Consider the following 19,602-nt stretch of genomic DNA (forward strand, 5'->3'; position numbering starts at 1 on the left):
CATACTGAAACTCCTTAGGAGCAGTGCAGTTCTATTCCCTGATGAAGGGTCACTTTAAGTCTGACTATCCCCAATTATTAGCAAAAAGATCAGGTAAGTTGGAATAATAAAAGGGGTGAGTTCCTCCGATATCTTGGCTGTACCAAAAGCTGTCACAAGAGCATAGAGAAAAGATCACAAGTGGTCACCAGTTTAAAGGGAACCACAAGCTATGTTCCCCCTTTCCTAGTATCAAAGCAAGCCCTCTGCAAGAGAGTGTTTCTGTAGCTGTCATGATGAAAGTAGGGCATGGCACTCTCTATATCCTCAGTGTACATCTGCTCTGAATCCCTTTCTCGCCACTGCTGCTTTATTCATCCATAGGTCTCTGGGTTAGGAAAAGATTGGGAGGATACATAGCGGAAATATCCCCCTGGGAATTTTCATAGATGCAGCTTCTTTTCTTTACATTTTATCTTTTTAATCAACTGTCCTGCTGACTGAATGGTGAAAAATGTTGAGACTTCAAACTTGGCATGTAGGAAATGCTCATTGAGGCGTGGATACCTTGGAGATCAATGAAGATAGGAATTTCTGTCTTGTGGGAAATCTGGCTATTCCAACATTTTTGGTTTTTTAATCTCCAAACTGAGCAAACAATTGAACATTTTTGTATAATGAAATACTTTTGGAAATGCTGAATATTTTTTTAGCATGACTAAATCAAAATGTTCATATTTTTGTTGTTTTGAATTGATCCAAAATGCTCAGTTAAGAAGCCATTTTTATATTAAACTAATTTTCCAATTTGTTCTGCATGGGAGTTGTAGTTCAGACAAGTTTGCTGACAGCAATTGGACCCTCTTCACAATTTGCGCTATAAAAATTGTATTGCTGCTCCTGTGCTGCTGGCTTGTTCCCTCTTGCTTTGTTCATCCATGTGAGTAACACGTTGTGTTACCTGCAGAGAGGCATGTGCAGATGTGTACCACCATTAGAACAAAAAAATCTAAAAAAAAATATAGGGCTGTAAAGTGATTAAATAACATTGTGTTTAATTGTATGATTAATCCTGCTGTCAAACAATAATAAAATACCATTTATTTAAATATTTTGGATATTTTTTAAATTTTCAAATATATTGATTTTTATTATAATACAAAACATGCAGTGTTCACTTTATATTTTATTATAAATATTTACACTGTAAAAACAAAAGAGCATTTTTTTAAATTTCCCCCAGTACAAGTACCATAGTACAATCTCTTAATTGCAAAAATTGAACTCATAATGTAGAATTATGCAGCAATAAAACCCACTTTCAAAAATAAAACAAGTAAAACTTTAGAGTCTACAAGCTCATTCAGTCCTCCTTCTTGTTCAGTCAGTCATTCAAGACAAAAAAATTGGTTTGTAGGACATAACGCTGCCTGCTTCTTGCTTATACGTCACCTGCAGGTGAGAACAGGCATTCACATGGCTCTGTGATGGCTGGTATCACAAGATATTTACATGTCAGAAGCACTAAAGATTCATATGGCTCTTCATGCTTCAATCACTGTTCTAGAGGACATGTGTCCATGCTGATGATGTGTTCTGCTTGATAACAATCCAGAACAGTGCAGAGCAATGCATGTTCATGTTTATCATGTGAATCAGATACCATCAGCAGTAGATTGACTTTCTTTTTTGGTGGACTTTCTTTTGGGTTCTGTAGCTTCTACATTATAGTATTGCTCAAGGCATTTGAATGCATGCTTCACACCTTGTCTCTTTCAGATTTTGGAAGGCACTCAGATTCTTAAACCTTGGGTTGAGTACTGCAGCTCTCTTCACATTGCAGCTATACCTTGGTACCTTCTTTGCATTTTGTCAAGTCTGCGGTGAAAGTGTTCTTGAAATAAAAAATGTGTACTGGGTCATCAATTGAGATGGCTGAAAAATGAAATCTGTGGTGGAATGTGGGTAAAACAGAGTCCTTTGTGAATTTAAAATGTGTACTCGCATCTGCATCCATATCTGCAAAATTGAGCCACAGATATCCTTATTCACTTCTGTGGATATAAAGTCGATACCCAGAAATTTGCAGAGTTCTTGATTAAAAAAAAAACCTATCCATATCTATGTGTGCAAAAATGAGCTGCAGATATCCACATCCACATCCATGGATGCATATACCCAAAGATATAAAGTGGCTCTCCACAGATAAGCATGGTTCTGTATATATGACAGAATGCAGGTAAAAGCAACCAGGAGACATACAATTCTCCCCCAAAGAGTTCAGTCACAAATTGAATTAATGCATTATTTTTAATGGATGTCATCAACATGGAATCATGTCCTCTGGAAAAGGGGCTGAAGCATGAAAGGGCATATGACTGTTTAGCATATCTGTCACATAAATACCTTACAATGCTGGCTACAAAAGGGCTATGCACACACCTGTTCTCACTTTCAGGTGACATTGTAAATAAGAAGTGGGCAGCATTCTCCCCCATGAAGTTGAAGAGGCCTGGAAAGGAAAAAGAAATCTGAGAAACTTAGAAAAGTCTCACTCTAATTAGAGTCCATTGGGAATGTTGATCTTCTACACAGATTCACCAGAAATGTGGAAACCTGTGTTCAAGTCCCATTCCACCTGACTGAAAGAAGGTAATCCTGCAGGTAGAGTGAAGTCTTCTGTGCCCAAGGTGAGTTCTGTAACTGTGGGGCTATTGGGCATAATTGGGATGGTAGCAGTGACTGCTCCTCCTAATCCTCAAGTTCCATGAATTTAACTTGAGGGGAAAAAAATCTTTCGGACAAACTAGTCAATGAATTTGACACAATATTGAAAATAGTTTTGGTTGATTCCCAAATTTGCAGCAATTTAAGCCCATTGCTTCTTGTCCTATCCTCACAGACTAAGGAGAACAATTTTTCTCCCCTCTCCTTACAAACACCCTTTTAGATGCTTGAAAATTGCTATCATGTTCCCCTCTCAGTCTTCTCTTTTCTAAACTAAACAAGCCCAGTTCTTTCAGTCTTCCCTCAAAGATCATGTTTTCTAGATTTTTAATCATTTTTGTTGCTCTTCTCTGTACCTTCTCCAATTTCTCCACATCTTTTTTGAAATGTGGTGCCCACTATGACCTTAATCCTTTCAGCAATACTCCTTCCTAGACAATCGCTTCCCATTCTGTATGTGTGAAAATGATTGTTTCTTCTTAAATGAGATAGTACATATTGATTAAAAAGGTAGATTGAGAGTTTGCATATGGTATAAATTCTAGAGATTTCTGAACCTTTGGCCTTATCAGATATGCTCTTTTCAAAGACTCCTTCTTTACCTATCTTGCTCATCATGGTTTTCTGCTTCTTCCAGCCACTGCTGTCTAGGACATTGTAGTCTGCTTCCCTGCATAGTCAGTGGTATTAGACTCAGGTAGGAGGAGAAGAGAAGGATTCTTAGGGTTCAGACAGGGTAATGGAAAGAGCAGATGTTTTTGTTCCCTACTCCCAAACAGAGATATTTTTGTACTGCTCCCTCTCCCTACCTCCCCATTCCTTCACTCTGACAAGGAAGAAGAGGCAGCAAATACCTGTAAGATGAAAAGTGTATCTCTAAATCAGTGTTTCTCAAAGTGGGCTGCAGATTCATTCTGAGAAACCTGCTAACTGGCCTTTCTCATTTGTTTATTTACTGGCTCCATAACCACAGAGCTTTCCAGCTCCCATTGGCTCCAGTTTGCCATTTGCAGCTAAGGGAAGCCATGGGAAGTGGCATGGGCTGGAGTGCTGCTTCCTGTGGCTCCCCTTGTCTGCAAATGGCGAACCAGAGCCAATGGGAGCCATGAGGCTTTGTGGCTGTGGAGCTGATAAACACACAAATGGGAGCAGCCAGTTAGCACGTTTCTCAGAGTGGTTTCACAGACCACTTTGAAAAACACTGCTCTATGTGCTTATATAGAGAAAGTGAATACCTGGAATCCCACATATGTGGATGAAGTGAATTCAAGACGTTCATAATTTTTTCATATGTTCAGTTTATTCCAAGGGGATACTTAACAGTTTCTTTATCAGCAGCGATATGGCAATGTCTTCACTACTCCTAATTGTTCATGCTCATTTTATGTTTTTCTTGTTGCAAGCCAGTTTAAAGAAGCAGTTCAATAGAACAGTCATTTTAGTATCATCACTGTTTTTAGCACTCTCCTCATATTTTATGGGTCTTTCTTGCTCGCTAGTATTATTTCCTTCTCCCTTTGACATATTTGTAAAAAGTTCTTATTCACCTTAACATCTCTTATTAATGTTAACTCATGTGTGCTGTGAAAGGTTGCCAGAGATGTTAAGAAGCAGAAGTCTAAATGTCATTTTCCTGGACAAAAACCTCCTGTGCATTTTGATGTAGCTTTTTTCACGGTTCTGAGGCCAGAGAGGTTGTCACTGATGAATACTTTATAAGGAACAGAATCCATGTTTTTATTCTGTACGGCATTTAATACACTTGAATGATGTGTGTACAACACCCAGAAAATACATTAAAAGCGTGTTTTGAGGTTAAAAACCAACCACGTAAAAGTTAGGAAATGCCAGATGTATGGTTTTCTGTTTAACCTTTACTCTGGTCTTGTGTATTGTTTAACCTGTGGACCAAATAAGGAAGATGTCTCATGGGAAAAAATGTGATTAACTAACTAAAGATTGTATCATCATATCTGTGTGCAAGGGAACTGAATTAAATTTGAGTGAGCAACTGTGAATATAACTTTAATTTTAGAGATTTAGCAACCTGTTGTAACATGGCAATCTCCTCTCCTGCTTCTCTGGGTTTTTAATTGCAACAGTAAAAACAGTTGCATTATGTCTCTGTAACTAAATTGGGAGCAGGATCAAGATTCAAGTGATCTCTCCTTCCCTCTTTTCTAGTTCCATGCACATTAGAAAGTGAAGCATTTATTATGCTGTCTAGAATCATCGTATTCCTTTATCAAAATATCATCCATTTCCTATACCTCAGAATTCAGTTAAAAAGGTGCAACTGTATTTCAGCACAGTACAACTGTATAACAACTGGAATACATGTGTCTAAGTGTACTAGTTCATTGTCATGCCTATGAAATCGATTTATTGTGTAGCTGCATTATAACATTGCCTTGACTTTTAATATTGCCTCAATCCAGAAATAACTTAGAAGTGGTATACAAGCCAATTTCAGGCTATTCTTTGTTTATTTCTAAAACACTAATATAATTACTTCTATTTTCATTGAAGAAGCATGGTTAAAAAGAAACTGTAACTGGGGAAAATGCATCTGAGGTGCCTGTGTGTTTTGGGATGATTAATGGGATAATTCAACATGGGATTTGCTAAGGCAGTCTGACCCACCTATTCATATTCTATGGTCTTTGAAGCAGGAACTCTCTCTTACTTGGTGTGTACAGTGCCTATCATATTGGTTTCTTGGTTTCAACTGAGTTCCCTATTCACTATCATAACATAAATAACAAATAATTATTCATATTTCATATATTTGAGATATTTTAGGGAATGTATGCATTTTAAAATATCCCACATTTATTTCTGGAAAATATCAGTAATTAATTTACTCCAACAAATTTATATTAACTCACATACTAAAAATGCACTTAATTATCTACTGTATTAAAACCTGAATAGGTGGGATTTGATTTTCATTTAGTAGTTTGCTTCCAAAGCTGCATGGAGAAAGAGTTCACTATAGATCTAGTTGGAAAATTAACTATTTCCCCATAGAAACCATTGATGAAAAGGGTAGGTGGAGAGAGAAAAATCACATAATGAAATACTTTGGAAATAATATTGTAGAGGAGAATGAGGAAACTGAATTACAGCTCTCATGAGGCACCATGATGAGAGATTCAAATCTTAGCATTGTTGAATTTGAATTAAATTTTTCAGATGTCATGCCTTTGTTCTTTTGACAAAAAAAAAATCAGAAATTGCTGCACAAAATAAAAATGTCATGAAAATTCACTTAATTTGAATATTTTGTAAAAAGCAGATTCAACGGGATTTTTTTGAAAGTGTGCTATTGGGTTCCTTTAAAAACCCAATTATGAACAAAATACTGCTTCCATTTACTGTGGAAGTTTCCCCAATATCAATGTGATTTCTATATTGTAACAACCTTTTCTCTACTTAAAAAAAAAGTAGTTGAATATTAAATTTTTACTTAGACCAAATGTGGTTTCAAAGAGCTATCCTTTTGTGTTACTTACTTACTAATATGTTTCATGAGATAGTTATATGATACAGATTAGCGTTTACAAAAGGAATTTAGGATAGTTATTTCTTCTTTCATGATATAGTGACTAAAATACTTTTTGATTTGTGAAATATAATGTTAACTATGAAATATCTCTATCTATATAAATATTGCATGCATTTTTATAAGTTTACTATGAGCAGGGCTCTCAAGTGGTCAGGATGTAAATACAAGATTTTGAAAAGAAAAGGAAAAAAATAATTTTGATCATCAGACAAAAGATTTCTCCTAGTCATTCACTGGAACAATGTATCATTGAAAACTGCACTGCCTGTCATGTAATTTTGCTGGTTCAACTTCAGACCTCCTAGTTTTTATTTCATGCAGACTTTTCTGAACCCTAATTCACCCCTTCAAACGTTGTTTCACTGGAGGTCCTGACTGCAGATAATTTTATTTCTTTAATACCAGCCTCAAAGTGTTCCATCTAATCATTATGTTTTGAATTTGATGTTTTATTCTGGCATCGAGCATTTGTCATATTCAGCTAAGATTCCATTTTGGTCCCCATTTTGTTTTTTTAAGCCATGGCTTAATCATCTCTTCTTTTCACAGAGTTTGTCATTCATTGGTTGGCTCATCTCTTGGCTCAGTGTTGCCAAGTGATAGGAAAAGTACTGGGAAGAAGGAGTGTTAAGATGTGAGCTGCATCCACAGACATATGTGTGATTAATGGATCAGCAAGCTCACCGGGATCCAGGAATTGCCAAAAGACATTTTTTGTCAGAAAAACAGAGAGGAAGTACAGTGCACTCAGCTTCATTGGAAACTGTCCCCACCTGCAATTAAAAGGTGAGAAATTTGTTTTTCAGTTCATTGCACTTATAGAGAGAGAAGGGGAAAACTTTAAGGTCCTTTCTTTGGTGACTTTGTTTGAGTTGTATATCTTTGCTACATTCTACAATATTGTCTAACATTATATATATTAATTTACTGCGAATTGAGTCAATAATAAATATATAAGTGAAAGACAAGTATGACCTTAGGGCAGTTCCAAGTAGATAGGCATCAATAAAAGGGTAACTAAGATTTTCACAAATTAACACCTTGAATGTGAGGACCAAAAGGTTCTAGAGCCTGAATGAAATCTATCCCCCCAAATGAAATCCACTGTTCTGATATTAGACAGCTCTTTAATAAAATGTAACAAGATTTATTAGTTGGAAGCCAAATCTAGGGCAAAAGAACAGACTAGGAACAAGCAACTTTCCTAAGAACAAGGGATTCCCCCATCACTTGTCTTTAAATCAAGACTGACCATCTTGCTAAAAGATATGTTAAAACAAAAGTTATGAATTAAGGCAGAGAGTACTAAGTGCGGTACTTTGACCTGTAATATATAGAACATCAGAATAGCTCATGATGATCCCTTCTGCCCTTAAAATCTAAGCTAATTGAGAGTTGTAGGAACTACAGAATGTAAAATGTTTCCTGGAAGTTAGGAAGGTAGAGGAGGAATTTGAAGAGAAAATGGTCAGATACATAAAAGTAAGTACCAAAGAATGTCATGTTGGTTATTTTAAGTATTTCAGAAACGATACCTTACTGCTGGCTTCTGACCAATGGAGGAGTGGTACCTGGCAGTGAGAGAAGGCACTGCCTGCTGGTGAATGAGTTGATCAGATCAAAAATGGCTCCTTCCAAGAGTTGTGACCTGGACTTTTTATCTCACTGGACAAGTACCCTTCTTCCTCCCTAATGCCTTTCTCCCATGTCATATGGGAATTACAGTCTTCAAAGTGTTTAGCATTTGAGGAGAAGCTAGTTTACGAAAGGTTACACCTTAAGCTGAAGTTGATAGAGCAGTTTTCTGTGTCATATGAAAGGTAGATATTTAAAAAAAATAAAAGATAGGTATCTCACTGGTATTCTGGATTGTCTGTTCTGAACCTTTACTCATAATATTCTCATACGTAATATAACTAAGGGTGCATGTACACTGTACCCATAGGTCAACATAAAATATACAATTTGAGCTATGCAAATTGTGTATCTTATTTTGATCTAATTTTGAAATTTGAGATTTGGTGCTGTCTACATGTCGGAATAGCGAGCCCATTATTTCAAAATCTATTTCAAAATAACAGACTGGTTCAAAAGACATGGAGTAGCTATTTCAGGATACTTCCAGTATCCCAAAATAGCACTATAGTATAGATGTTCACTAGGTGTAATGCTAGGAGAATGTCAGTTTCAACACAGTGAATGCATGTTAATATGGCAAAGAGTAATATTTCTGAATCATAAATGTATCTGAGATTAGCAATTTGCTATTGCAGGCAGCTGTCAAAATGAATGTTGACAGACTCTGTCGTCAAATTAATCCCTTTCCATATTCAGTGTTGTCTGGCATTCCTTGTCACTCACTACTTGTCCTCAATCTAGGACACAGCCAAGGAGAGAACTCTACAGATTTTACAACTGTTCTGTTGCTTTCCATTCAAGAACTCAGAAACACATTGTATTTGCCCTAAACAGCTACCTTTGATGTTAGTGGCAGTAGAACCATAATGCCTCTTGAATATGAAACAGACCTTTAAATGTAAATTTAGCAAGTTGATGTTGATGCCCACAAGCCTAATAACTTGATATGTATTATTTAGGCAACAGATCTTTCTCCCTCTGTATTATTTAGGCAACAAATCTCTCTGTCTCTGTCTCTGTCACTCTCTCTCTCTAACGTATAGCACCGCCTGGTAAAGAAGTTAAGTAAGGTTGACTTATTGTGTATTAATGAGATAATACTGTTTAATAGGTAAGACTGAAAATTAGAAGGACTGGACTATGGACCCAGGCTAAAAGAATCAACCACTTTTGTCTCTGTTTCTTTTCTCTGGGATGACTTTTTGGTCTTCTCAACCTAACTAGAACTGCAATTTTGTAGGCTGGGGAGAGGTAATTGGTGTCAAGGTCCACTTAAAATTGTACAGATTCCCATCTTTCGGAATCTGTTTGCAGGGTTTGGCAGTGTAACTTATTCTGATTGTTTTGTTTATATATTTGGGATGGTTTCCTTTTTTAAAGACATAACTATTCTGAATAAAAAAGGCATTAGGAGAATTGTTTGGGGGCTTTTATGGTTATGGTTATTATATAAGGCCTTGTATAAATTGCAGATCTGAAAGTAGAGGAAAAATAGAAACTATGATACTGTGATGTCTGCCCTGATTCTTTTCACTGTGTTCCCCCTTTGATATCACAGACATCTAGTTTTTACTCTTTCCCCCCTTGAAATATATTAATATCTAGAAAAAGATATAAGATAACACACAATGTAGCAGTAGGTGTATACCTGGTTGAAATGTGGATAAACCATTCATTTCTCTTTGTTTAGAACATGTGGATGAATAGAATAATTTTTCTCCTTGTTTAGTTTTTATACCTTTTTATTGACTTTTTAATGGCAGTCATAAAAGTTTTGAGGCTATGAGACAGGTGTGCCATCAGGGTCTTTTTGAATAGATTTATTGTCATTGTTAGTATTTGTTTATTTGTAGAGCCATGTAAGTACAAATGATGCCGCAGAGATGGAGAACTGTGCCAAGTTAGTAAATTATTCCACTCCCAAATGACTTACATTGTAAAGCATAAGTTGGCACAGTATACAGTGATAATAGAAAGTAGTGTATGGTGATGAACAATAATTATTCCTCTACCTAAAATGAAGAACACTGTTGCATGTGATATGGTTAGTTTGCTGTTTGTTGATAATAATGTAGGTATACTGGATCACTAACTATGAGCAGTATTAAACTGAAAAAGTTTGGATCTGGATCTTGATGTAAACACTGCCACTCTCCAATTTCAATTAGCTGGGCACTTGACATGCTGCAATTGCTGCTTATTATTTTAGTTACATAGTTTAACTGCTACCTTTTCTTTCTCACTCAACCTCTGATTGTTTCATCTTGTTGTCTCATATCAAGTCAACATTGTAAGCTTTTGGGAGTGTGGCCCATCTTTTTCCTTTTGTGTACAGCTCATAGCACAATGAGACAGAGATGCCTGATTTAGGTCTAAGTACATTATTTTTGTAATGTTTAAGCTCATAGCTTCATCTTGTTTCTGCCTGCATATAGCCCAAATGGTACTAACTGCTTTTCTGGTGTACTTTTCAGTACTCGGGGAATGCTTTCCCATAGTTTGTGTTTTTAATTATTTTTCACCCTTTCTGTGTGGTTGGCCAGCTGAATTCAAGTATTTAAACAGCCATGCTCCAAAATGAACCTGACTATATTTCCCATCCAAAAATAGTGGGCATCAGAGCTTATGCAATGAAATTCACATGCACACAAGGGAAGAAAATGCTCATTTCTGCCATTTCCTACCTGACCAGAATCATATTTTCCACTGGCTGGTAGAGAGGGTTTTTTGCTCCCCAAGATACTGCAATAGAGCCAATTTGAACATTGAAAAATGTTGCTTATTTTAAATGATTCTTTATCTAAACCATTCACGTATTCCTAATGTAAGTCTTACATTAAAGCACAAAGGCAGTTGAATGCTAGTAAATATACAGATTGTGCTATTTCATTTTACTGGCACACAGTTTATATCCTGGTATAGCTATAGATTTACACACACACACACTCTGTCTCTCTCTGTCTCTCTCTGTCTCTCTCTCTCTCTCTCTCTCACGGTTACCAGGTAGACCCCTCCCAAAATACCAGACACACTTGATCATGAGGGGGGGGAGAAGAGAGGGAAAGGGACCAGCTGGAAGGAGGGAGGGGCTGGCTGGGAGGAAGGGGGCGGGAGGCGGGGCTGGCAGGGGGGAGGTCGGGGGCTGTGGGGCTGGCCGGGAAGAAGAGGGGGGTGGGAAGCAGAGCCGGCGGGGGGAGGCGTGCAGCCACTGTCTGCAGCCGGAGTCCAACAGTCCGTGCCCCTAGGAGGCATTCCCTCTAGTTGCTAGTAGAAGACAGGTGGGGGCGGGTGCACTGGCTGGGACTCCCAGCCAGTCCCCCCGCTCGGCTTCTGCATGCAACCAGAGGCTCCCAGCTGGGAGGCGGGGCCACAATTGGCACTGGGAGCCTCTGGTTGTGTGCAGAAGCCGGGCGGGAGGAGTTGCTGGGAGTCCCGGCCTCCGCCCCACCCCACCTGGCTTTTGTACGCGACCACAGGGCTCCCAGTGCCAATTGCGGCCCACCTCCCAGTCGCTCCCCCACCCCCGCCAGGCTTCCGTCCGGCACCCAGCCGGAAATTCAGAAAATACCTGACATTGCACATGTCCAGTATTTTCTGAATTTTTCTACCGGACAGAAGGCGCAAAAAACGGACTGTCTGGTAGAAAACTGGACACCTGGCAACCCTACCCACACTACCTCCTAAGCTGGCAACCCCTTTGAAATGCATTTACAGCCTTCATCAAAAATTCTTATTGCTTAGTAATGATATCTACCCTTGTCCAACAGAACCCTGATATAATCAATACATACACTCTGTAGCAAGATTAACAGCTTTCGGCATGTGCATTCAGCTTTCAAATTTCTTATAAATTCCTCAGGTATATTTCTATTATGGTGAAATGGTATTTAAAGATTCCCTGGGCAATTGGAGAAGTACAATAAGAGTTAATAAGACAAAAAATAAACAGCTTTGGAGTTTTGTGCTTTTTTTTAAGGAGAAGCAGTGATAATTATAAGTTATTTCTAGTGATGTTTATTTGTAAAATGACTCATTTGGGCATTGCATCAGGTTCTCCCCCCCTTAGTCCCCAGTCAGTTGTCTATCCTCTTGAGGGAATAAGATGTAGTCTCTTTCCTCTAGGGAATTTACACTATGAGAGACAAAATGTCAAGCATAACTAGACAAATGGACATTGTAATATGCAATATAGGAACTTCATTTTTCATCCTTTTAGAGCCTATATTCTATTTCAGACATCTTAAAATTAACACCTGTGATCTAGATGGGAGCTGTCAGACTTTTCTTAGATCACAGAAAACACAGTCCTCCTTGCTAGCTTTATTTCTTAGTAGCAAAGGATTTTCCTGAGCTTTACAGCGTAAGATGAATTGCTCTGGTGTCCCTGTGAAAAATGGGTCTTTGAACTAATCAGATATGTTTGCATATGGATGAGTTGTTTTGACAGTGTCTTGCTTATGTAAAGTAATCAATGGCAGCAGGGAATATTCAATATACTGATTTTATTTAAATTGTATCATTTTAATATTGATTTTTAATGCTGTGTTGCATGAAGAAGATTACAAATGGACAGTTCTCTCTCCTATAGGCCTTTATGTAAATCATCTAAAGCAATTTTTATTTTTTGTATTGGCGCAGAAGGTATAGGGAGGAGGAATCATTTCCTTGCTTATGCTATTGAAAAAAGAGTACATGTCCTACTTAGCACAGAGAAATTACTGTGGTTTATCAAATGCTAGCAGAATGTTAAGTGTAGGTAAAATCTGACTTTAATGGCATCTTCTATACCTGGTTTGCCAATGAATGGTTCTTCATTTCTCAAGAAGCAATTTCTTATTATGCAGGACCTAAAACTGAAAGTTTTCTAAGTTAGAAATTAGATTTTTCCATAAAATTACTTAATTAAAAAATCGTCTGGAAATAAAATATGTAGTGACATTTGAAATAAGAATCCTGAAGACACTATCTGACAGGTAGTTTAATAGCAGTTAAATTAACTGTTAGGTCCCTATATACCTTAACCACCAAACTACTTTGCAGAGTTATCATTATTCAGTTATCTCTTTTTAGGAGTAAAACACAGTATGCAATAGTAAATAGAGATGGTTTTACTAATTCTGGTGACATAGGTGGTACATGTAGTGAAGCTAGCTGAAAAATTGATTTTTTACTTTGGTGTTGGCAGGGATCATTTCTAGCTTACAGAGTACTGCAGAGAAATTATTACAACATGTGGCCTCCACTAGGATTACTGTGTACAGGCAGTCCCCAGGTTACGTACAAGATAAGGACTGTAGATTTGTTCTTAAGTTGAATCTGTATGTAAGTCGGAACTGGCGTCAGCCGCTGCTGAAACTGATCAGTTTCAACCGCGGCTGAATCTGGACGCCAGTTCTGACTTACATACAGATTCAACTTAAGAAATCCAGGCGTCCCCAAGTCAGCTGCTGCTGAAACTGATCAGCGGCTGATTCCAGGAAGCCTGGGGCAGAGCAACTCTGCCTCGGGCTTCCTGTAGTCAGCAGTTGGTCAGTTTCAGCAGCGGCTGACTTGGGGACGCCTGGGGCGGAGCAGCTGGGTTGCTCCAGTAGCGCAGCTCCTCGGTGTTACTGGAGCAACCCAGCAGCACCCCAGCTGCTCTGCCTCAGGCGTCCTGATTCAGCCGCTGACATAGTAAAGGGCATTCCAAATTGGAGGACAGTGATGACTCAGCTATTCATTATTCTGGATTATGTCGAGGGTATATTACAGGGATCTCTTCGAGGAAGGTGGCAGTGCAATCCATTCAGTTTTTTATGTAACTGTCAATTAAGTTTAATGATAAAAATCAATATTTTACATTCCAAGTTTGTGGATTCAGGTGTGAAATGTGTTAAACAAACTTGTTACTCCCTAAGCATTCAAAGTAGTAAACAATCTTTTCTAGAAGTAATTGAACCATTGTACCACAATATCAATTTAATAACAATAGGCAGTGATCCTGATGTTCTTTTCTTGAGCTAATATTTCTTTTTGTACAGTCTGTTTGTAAAATTGATCCCTGATCTCAGATCACAGAAAATTCCCTCTAACTTGGAAGTACTTTTTGCTATTTATATTACTGCTTTAGATCTTATTGTATAACCAACCGTTGCAATGTAATTTTGGTAATGTGTGCTGTATTCTCCTCCAACTTCACTAAGTCTATACATATTCTTTTTGTAATGGTACATCTAGACTTACTTTCACTTTCAAAGGAAGATATGCAAATTCAGCGGTAATTTGCATATCGTCTTCCAATCGCTTTTTCAAAAGAGTTTTTTTTTTGAAAAAGCAAGCAGTTTAGATCGGGTTCTTTTGAAAAAAATCCTTTTTTTCAAAAGAATCTTCTTCCACAAAAATTGAGGTTTACAGGTTCTTTGGGAAAAAAAGGGTTTTTTTCAAAAGATCTGCATCTAAACTGCTTGCTTTTTTGAAAAAAACTTTCTAAAAGGTGATTGGAAGAAGATATGCAAATTACTTCCAAATTCGCATATTTCTTTCAAAAGTGAAAATAAGTCTAGACATACCTTAAATTGGCACAGTACCAAAATTAGCAGGCACCATGAGCAGGAAGTGAGGAGCTTTGAAGGTTTTGTTCTGGTGTATTCCTGTGTAGTAGAAATGGGCTTCTAATTGGGAAAGGCCTGAAAACAGAATAGTATGGGTCAGGAATGGGCCCATAATTTTTACCGCACATATGCTGAAAGTGGAATAACATGAGTCAACATGAGTTATTTAAGTCTCGGCTTGACAAAGCCCTTCCTGCGTTGATTTAGTTGGGATTTGTCTTGCCTTGGGCAGGGGTCTAGACTTAATGACCTCCTGAGGTCTCTTCCAGCTCTATGATTCTATGAACCAGATGATTATGGGCCTTTGTGGCTGAGGAGCTAGGAGCAGGATAGCATTCACTTCATTCATTAGCCTGGATTTCACAATAAAAGTTTCTTATGGTCTCCTGGCCATGTGTCTGACCAAGAGTTTTATCCCCATGCTATTCAACCCTAAAGTTTAAGGACCCCACTGGCAACCTCAGGTCTAGTTGAGGGTTTTGAACAGTTATGCATGTCTTCCAGTATCTCACAAAGAATGAAAAAAATCTCCTTCAGTTGAAGCAACTTCATTTATCTCATTCAGACTCCCAAGATGAGAGCTTTATTGTCTCATTAGGTCTGATAGAGAAATGGGCATCTCTCAAAACTTTGGTTGACTCCAACAGCTAAGTGAATCCTGCTATACAAGTATGACCTACGATAGTCATGAATAACCTCAGCATCAAGTGTTGCCCAGTGTTCTGAGATCATACTTTGACTGCAGGTGGTTAAAATAGTCTTTTCTTGGAGAAAAGTGCTCACGTCTACTGAGTCTCTGCTTGTTCTTCACTTGGAAGATTGATGGTCATTCTACTAAATAGTCTACCATTTACCAAGTAATGTAACACTTTATTGACTGAACCTCGCATTCCCCAGTGAAGCTCCTTGTTTCACCAATTGACTGTAGCTGTCCTCTTTTTATGTATGCAGCTACTCTTATTTCTCTATCACTTTACCAAAAAGAGTAATTGAGACTTGATACTCACTGTACTTCTAAGGGTTAAAAATTAAAAGGCACATTTTAATTACCATATTTTCCGGCGTATAAGGCTACTGGGCGTATAAGACGACCCCCTAATTTTTTAGTTAAAAGATAGGGTTTCGTCTTATACCCAGTGCCCCTCCTCCTCCCCGGCTTTGCTCCCGGTGTCCCTGGTCTGCTGGAGACGGTCCCCAGCAGACCAGAGGCACCGGGAGCAAAGCCGCAGCGGCGGCGGGGGTCCCACGCCTCTGAGGCTTTGCCAGAGCAAAGCCTCAGAAGCGCGGCACCCCGCCGCCACTTCGGCTTTGCTCGTGGTGCCTCTGGTCTGCTGGGGACCGTCTCCAGCAGACCAGGGACACCGGGAGCAAAGCCTCTGAGGACGCCCCGGCAGCGGGACAGCCCCGGCGCACCTGGGCTGCCCCGCCGCCGGAGCCCCTCCCCGGCTTTGCAAAGCCTCGGGTGAAGCCAGCAGCGAGGCATCCCAGGCGCACCTGGGCTGCCCCGCCACCGGCTTCCCCCGAGGCTTTGCAAAGCCGCAAAGCTGTATACCCGGCGTATAAGACGACCCCCGATTTTTGGGGGATGTTTTTTAACATCAAAAGTCGTCTTATATGCCGGAAAATACGGTATATATCACCTAAAGTCTTTGTAACTTTCTAAAAGAACCTAAATGGGCAACTGCATAAGAAACCTCAACAACAGTAATTGAACAGAGTGTTTTTTTTTAATTTTCAGAAGGCAGGACACAGCGCTTTTGTGACTTGTATGTGTACATACTATAGCTCTGCTAAGAGCTTGAGGAGAGGTCATGGATCGGCAGGATTCCTTAGCTTCTAAACAGTCCCTTGGAGGGAACCCCTTTAGTGTACTGCATCTCACAGAGTTCTTGCTCCACATAGACCACATAGTCTTACCATATATTAGGCTGAGGTACTGGGCTTCAGAACTCCTGTTTCATACCATGATCTCTGCCCAGTGAAACCACCTGAGAATGGTCTCTGAAGAGTAAGTCTTTACCAGGAATTAAAATATTTATTGTGACACCCAAGCTGTGCTCTTAAAACTGAGTAATATTTAGTGTTTAACGGGAACACAGTATTGGAAGCAGGCCTGTCAACAGGGGGGACAAAGGGACCAATTTCCCTGGGGCCCAGAGATTCAAAGGGACCTAGAGCTCCCAGCCTCCACCACTGTAAGCACCTTTGAATTGCCAATGGAGCAGCAGGAGGCTGGTCTTCATGACTTTGAGGGCTGGGGGAATGTGCCCTGGTCTAGGAAGCGCTAAGTGCTGACTGCCTTCGGCCCCACCCAGTCTGCCCAAAAGCCTCGCCCCGCACCTTGCCCCTGGGTCTGTGGTGACTGTCAACCCTGCAGAGAGGAAGTGAGCCTAGAGAAATACAGGCTAAAGAATAGTCCATTCTGTTGAATCCAGAACAAGTCAAACTGTAGTGAACTGCATTTTCAGTCTGTCTGTCTGTCTGTTACTCTTCCTTAATCAGCTCAAATAGAGAACATCCCCTTCTTCCAGAGCCTCACAGGCCTTTGTTCTTCATACAAGACCATGTGGTGTTTAAAACATCTCTGCCAGACTCTGCTCAGCTTTCCCCTAAGAGGTTTTGGTTAGTCACTTGGAATTTCTATTGTCTCTGTTTGTTTGGGCCAGTTTCAACTAGTTCTTCAATTACTCTCTCATTGCACCAAGACAGCATAGAGACATAGACATGTGTATTTCCTGTGTCTTTCAAGGAGCACAGTTATCTCTTTTTGCCCCCACTGAAGTTTTGAGGGAAACTGAGGTGCACGTAAAATTGATTAAAAGCATTACTGAAAAGTTCCACTTCATCACAAGAAGTTCATTTTGTATGTTCCCCAGAACGGTTGGTAAATCCCTTGTAAAATACCACTTGCAATAAGTTATATCAAAATGTTCAGGAAAAGTCTACCAAATACATTTTCAGAAGACTGCATGAAAATTAATGTACCTATATTAGCATAATGTTGGGCTATTTATTTTTAAAATGCAAATCAATTTCTGTTCAACTTGAATTGAATTACTGAACAATTTTCTGCCATAGCCAAAAAAACTCTTAAAAATCTAAATGAGTTCATGCAATTTTTTCATCCTAAGTACTTTATTTTGCATTTTTTGAAGTAAAAAGTGTAATGCAATGGGGACTTTAAGCAAATTATTCTTTGGAAAATGAGGTAGCAGCATGATTAATAAGATTCTCTTTCACCTGCACATCTTCAAACAGATAAGAAGCATTTATAAGTTAAGAAATTCAGCTACCTATTACTTTACAAATCTCAGGGCTTACATATTCAAGGGCAAATATCTTAGGGCTAGTGTAGTGCACTAATGGGGTGTGATTTGTAGAGAGTGCACTAAAGGGGTGTGATTTGTAGAGCGCTCCGATTGCCTCATTCTGACCCTACTTGTGTACTCTGAAAGATACCTTCTTTGAGTTAATGTAGTCCTACTTTAGAAGTTAGAATGCAGTAAGTTAGTATGCATTATAGCCACACACCCAAGGGGAACTTTGCTACAATATGTAAACAAGCCCTTGGACAACCACAATGTGAATATAAGTATTATAGACTGCAGGTGCAAAGTATTAGTAACAAATTGTAAAAATCACATTTACAATTTAAAATATAGTTAAAATAATTTGCATAATAACAATCTGACCAGAACTAATAGGTATTAACTATATTGGTGATTATAATTATACGAAGTAATAGTGAAATCCTTGTTCAATCAGAAATGCTGATTGCTTCAAAATATTTTAGTAATATAGGGGATCTTTTGTGTTAATGGAATTAATGCACCTCTAGAGCGAAAACTGTCAGCGCGACTCTGTCACTTTACATGTGCTATGTAAACTTTACTCGGAGTTTTAAGTATAGAATTCTGTGGAAAAAATGCATCTTTCATTAATGATATGGAAAAAGAAATCAAAATAGAGCATTTTAAGTGTAAAGTATGAAGTAAGTCTTTCATTTTAATAATATCTTTTATTCCCTTTCCCTTTAGCTGTAGAACATTTTAATAAGGGGAGAAATGCATGTTCGGCAATCTTTTAGATGGCATGAGCTATCCTTTTTGGGGAAAAGAGAAGTAAGCCGAGATGGTCTGAAGCTGCTTTGTGGTTTCTGTTAAAGTCCAATCCTGTTTCCTTAAAGGAAGAACAGGATGAGCACACAAAAACGGGGAAAGAAAAGAGCAGCAAAAATAGAAAACACAATTCTGTGTCTGGCACTGACTCCTAAGTGCAACTACACCTGACAGAAAAACAAAAGCACAGCATATCTCATCAGCCACTCACAGACTGACAAGCTTGTAATAACATAGGGCTCTTTAGGGCATTGCTTTTAACTGCCTCAGTGGTCAGATGGGCATAGCAGTGCTGCAAAATAGCAGCATGGGCCACTTAAGCCAGGCTTACTAAATAAAAAGGGGGAAAAGAGAGAGGAAACAGGAGAAATGAGGTGGGGAAAAGAAAATAACACTTGAGAGAGGAGTGAAATACTCCTTCTGGGAGCATGGAGCTGTTTACCCTTTTACTTGCCAAGGGGTCCAGCAATTCTGTTGGCCCCCTTGGTAGCACAACAGCCAATGTTTAACTGATTTACAAAAGGTATCACAGTAGAGTGGTTTTTTATGTAGAAATGTGGAGGAGCAGAATATAGAGGCTTTACACATGGAGATTGTTCCATATTTAAGAGACAGCATGACAGAAAGCTGTAAATCTTCTCATGAGAAGCTAACAAATGGATGGCTGATAATGGTGTCATTATCTCAGCCTGCTTTTCCCACTATCACACTTTCAAAAGTTGAATATAATTATGTGAGGTTCTTCTAGCTTAATCTGTTGCTCTTTTAAACTACAAAGTCAGCTGAACAAAACTAAAGTCCCATGATAGCCACTTGCTCCTGCTGATGGACAAGTTTCAGGGAAAGCTGTTTTCTATACCACCAAACATGAAAATCATGCCCTCTTGGATGCCTCTCCATTCCAGGATGCCAAAACTCCACCCAGTAACATAGAAGATGCAATTTGCTGATCCTAGTTTTGTTATTGTAACCCTTTTCGTAA

General features: G+C 38.8%; 1 protein-coding gene across 4 annotated transcripts in view; it reads left to right on the top strand.

Moving 5' to 3' along the window:
* The window catches only part of PCDH15 (protocadherin related 15), a 1,468,744-nt gene that overhangs the window by 184,494 nt on the left and 1,264,648 nt on the right, over positions 1-19,602 (top strand). For all 4 annotated transcript variants that reach the window (XM_075935032.2, XM_075935036.2, XM_075935034.2 and 1 more), the window contains one exon: positions 6,824-7,060. The gene's annotated coding sequence lies outside the window, so the exon portion shown is untranslated. The remainder of the gene's footprint in view (positions 1-6,823; positions 7,061-19,602) is intronic.

Source organism: Pelodiscus sinensis, chromosome 8, assembly GCF_052426305.1.
Source record: "Pelodiscus sinensis isolate ZL-2025 chromosome 8, ASM5242630v1, whole genome shotgun sequence".
Taxonomy (NCBI): Eukaryota; Metazoa; Chordata; order Testudines; family Trionychidae; genus Pelodiscus; species Pelodiscus sinensis.